The 4296-nt window shown below is 36.5% G+C and overlaps 1 long non-coding RNA gene across 1 annotated transcript in view; it reads right to left on the bottom strand.

Annotated features, from left to right (window-relative positions):
- Window positions 1–2555: 2555 nt before the first annotated feature.
- LOC149785133 (uncharacterized) overlaps window positions 2556–4296 on the bottom strand; it is a 42841-nt gene continuing 41100 nt past the window's right edge. The window contains exon 3 of the long non-coding RNA XR_016413488.1: window positions 2556–4059. This is a non-coding gene — a long non-coding RNA (uncharacterized LOC149785133). The remainder of the gene's footprint in view (window positions 4060–4296) is intronic.

A 4296-nucleotide genomic window follows, 5' to 3' on the forward strand; every position in this document is an offset into this window, starting at 1 on the left:
TATAAGGTATTATCCTCCACGTAACCTATAGGATACTGTCCAGGTTATCTAATGCACTGTCCTCGACGCAGACCCATAGGACACTGTCAAAGTTATCTAATGTACTGTCCTCGACGCAGACCCATAGGACACTGTCAAAGCTATATAAGGTATTATCCTCCACGTAACCTATAGGATCCTGTCCAGGTTATCTAATATATTGTCCTCCACGTAGACCCATAGGACACTGTCAAAGCTATATAAGGTATTATCCTCCACGTAACCTATAGGATACTGTCCAGGTTATCTAATGTACTGTCCTCGATGCAGACCCATAGGACACTGTCAAAGTTATCTAATGTACTGTCCTCGACGCAGACCCATAGGACACTGTCAAAGCTATATAAGGTATTATCCTCCACGTAACCTATAGGATACTGTCCAGGTTATCTAATGTACTGTCCTCGATGCAGACCCATAGGACACTGTCAAAGTTATCTAATGTACTGTCCTCGACGCAGACCCATAGGACACTGTCAAAGCTATATAAGGTATTATCCTCCACGTAACCTATAGGATCCTGTCCAGGTTATCTAATATATTATCCTCCACGTAGACCCATAGGACCCGGTCAAGGTTAGCTAATATAATGTCTTTCACTTAGACCCATAGGACACTGTCATGGTTCCTATCAAAGCTGTCTACTGTACTGTCTTCCACTTAGACTCATAGGACACTGTCAAAGTTATCTAATGTATTGTCTTCCATTTAGACCCATAGGACACTATCAAAGTTATCTAATGTATTGTCTTCCATTTAGACCCATAGGACACTATCAAAGTTATCTAATGTATTGTCTTCCATTTAGACCCATAGGACACTATCAAAGTTATCTAATGTATTGTCTTCCATTTAGACCCATAAGACACTCAAGCTTATCTAACGTATTGTCTTCCACTTAGACCCATAGGACCTTATCAATTTTCTACTGTATTGTCTTCCACGTATATTCAATGCACATTATCAAAGTTATCTAATATATTGTCTTCCACTTAGACCCATATGTCCTATTATCTAATTAAAGTTATGCAATGTGTTGTCTTCCATTTAGACCCATATGACATTATCAACGTTATCCACTGTATTGTCTTCCACTTGGATCCATAGGACATTATCAAAGTTATCTAATGTATTACCTTCTACTTTTACCCATAAGACATCATCAAAGTTATCTAATGTATTCTCTTCCATTTAGACCCAGAGGACAATATCAAAGTTATCTAATGTATTGTCTTCCACTTAAACCCAAATGATATTATCAAAGATATATAATATATTGTCTTCCACTTGGACCAATAGGACATCATCAAAGTTATCTAATGTATTGTATTCCACTGAGACCCATAGGACACTCAATCTTATCTAACGTATTATCTTACACTAAGACTCATAGGACCTTATCAAAGTTATAAAATAATTGTGTTCCACTTAGACCTATAGGACATTATCAAAGTTGTCTAATGTATTGTTTTCCACTTAGACCCATACGACACTCAGTCTTATATAATGTATTGTCTTCCACTTAGACCCATAGAACATTATCAAAGTTATCTAATATTTTGTCTTCCACTCCATAAGACACTCAGTATTATCTAATATATTGTCTTCCACTTAGACCCATAGAACATTATCAAAGTTATCTAATATTTTGTCTTCCTCTTAGACCCATAGGACACTATTAAATTTATTTAATATATTGTCTTCCATTTAGACCCATAGAACATTATCAAAGTTACTTATTATATTGTCTTCCAATTAGACCCATATTACACTCAAGTTTATCTAATATGTTGTTTTTCACTTAGACCTATTGGGCATCATTTTAAGTATTTACACAGTTATGTTATGATGCAATTGTGCAAAACTTATTTGACTTAGGGCAAGTGATTGCCTATTTCAAAGACTACGAAAACATATCACATTAGCGGTTCATTCAAGCATCATGCCTTTACAATATTCTTATGGAAAATATCCTCTGTGAATATATCTGAATACGTTATTCGGCACGTTTGCTATTTAATCGATTTAAATACAATGCCCTCAACATTATGCAGGATAGACACTAATTTGCCATGAAAGGATAGTCCTCTTTGGGAGAAGTGGTCAGAGCCTAAGACAAAATGATCGCTGAAGTCTGCTCCCACAATAAATTAAAAACACTTTTATTACAACAACAAAAATGTTTGACATTTGTTTGGTTAGAATTAATGACTAAATAGTGAGTCAACTAATTTTCTGATAAATAATGTATGTATGTATGTATGTATGTATGTATGGATGGATGTATGGACGGATGGACGAACGGTCGGAAGGACGAATGGATCGATCGATCGATAGATGGGTGGGTGGGCGGTTGCATGCGTGCGTGCGTGAGTGCGTTATGTGTATGTGTTTTAAGGTTCACAACAGTGATATTATGTGAACATCTGCGTGTCAACTATCAAAACATAACATTCTAGATACATGTGATGCAAAGATAAGATAAGAATTCTTTATTTCAGATTACATAGTCGATACATCTAAATTAAAATATAGATATAAAGTAATAACTATGTAAACATAAATGAACACATACATCTACAACAATGTGTTGTGCCCTGCATTGTTGCAAATGAAATTAAATGGCACATTTAAAGAGTAATTTGTTCCATCTGCTAATAATATGAGAATTTAAATGAAAGTCATAGTTCCAAAGAGATTTCAATATACAGTTCTTACTATTAGATATTCTTGTCACCACTGAGATTACATACTTTCTCATTACTTCAGCAAACCTGAATACACTATAATTTACAAACATGTTGGAGGCACTGTTCCATCTAGTAATATCTAACAGAAACCGAAGACTATTATCATAAAATGTGAAGCAAAACAAATGTAAGCAAAACTGATTAATTATAATAGGTCTGTCGGTGAACCAATAATATGCCTGCAATATAATCTCCCAAAGAAAGTCACCCCCTGCGTGCTCGATGATGTAAAATAGGCCTGATGCGATCACCTGTATGATGCTGAAGGCGACTACTTAGATACGATCCGCAGTAGCTCAGTAGTATAGCGTGCGGGACTCGTAATCAAAAACCTGCGTATTCGAATCCTATCATCGGATTAGCTCGACACTAAATAACCTACTTGTATTGATGCGCCGTAATACACCGAACCCAATCCAAAGTAAGTTAGTTCAGTCACGTGGAGGTTTAGTGTATAGACAAATTGTTGTTGTTGTTGTTGTTGTTGTTCAAGGGTTTAACGCCATTTTTCAGCACAATATACCTTATACATGGCGGCAAGTATAACTGGTGGAGGAAGAACCCTGGAAAACCCAGGGAAGAACCACCGACCCACGAGAAGCTACTGGCAGGCTTTCCCACGTACCCACGCTAGCCGAGCCTTGGACTCGAACCCACGCAGACAGAGGTGAGATGGCAGTGATCCGGAACGGTGAGCGTTGTAGACCATTCGGCCACTCCGAGCCCCTTATAGACAAATATTGGGTTGACCTGTTAGAAGATGTGCTAAAAGTCCACTCAAGTCATCTGTCTTATTCAAGAAAGTATTTCAAGAATGTGAGCCCATTTTCCTCAACGTAGCATGAGACTGAAATGGAAGTGTCAATATTTTAAGCCTGAATTTTGAAATGTCTATTGAGACATTAAAATTTTCAAAGAAAATGGAACTTTGATAAAATCGCATCATGGTGTTATATCATTTTATTGCTTTCTATTTCAGTATTGAAATATACTTTGCAATTTTTAAAGTCACGGAAATGTACGCATTTATAAAGCCAAAAGCATGATCCACCCACATAAATGCCACAATCTCGATGCATGTAGCTATTTCAGTCTGGAAAATGGTATTTGAATACGTCGATTGCGCGAATAACCAAGGTCATCTCAGTATGAAAATCCTATACTGCAAACGACGCCAAGCACAAACTCTTGAGACCGTAAAGATGTTCCATAAATGGGATTACGTGGTTGTTGTAATTGTTTTCAATATCGACGAATGCGATCAGCAATGCTGAAAAGAGAGAAATTCTGTCAATAGAATTCAGCAGACACCTGATGCAGATAGTTTCTTGATAACTAAGCGTTTTCTTGCCTGGAATGAATTTCGCAAGAGAATCATTTGCTCTATCCCATGGTTTTCTTAAAACTTATTAACATATATAACATTACCTCATTAACATATATACAAATTACCTTATTAATATATACATATATCATATATGCATACACATGCACACACACACACACA

This window comes from Sinohyriopsis cumingii, chromosome 13 (genome assembly GCF_028554795.1).
Source record: "Sinohyriopsis cumingii isolate HCF-2022 chromosome 13, ASM2855479v2, whole genome shotgun sequence".
In the NCBI taxonomy this organism is placed as follows: Eukaryota; Metazoa; Mollusca; class Bivalvia; order Unionida; family Unionidae; genus Sinohyriopsis; species Sinohyriopsis cumingii.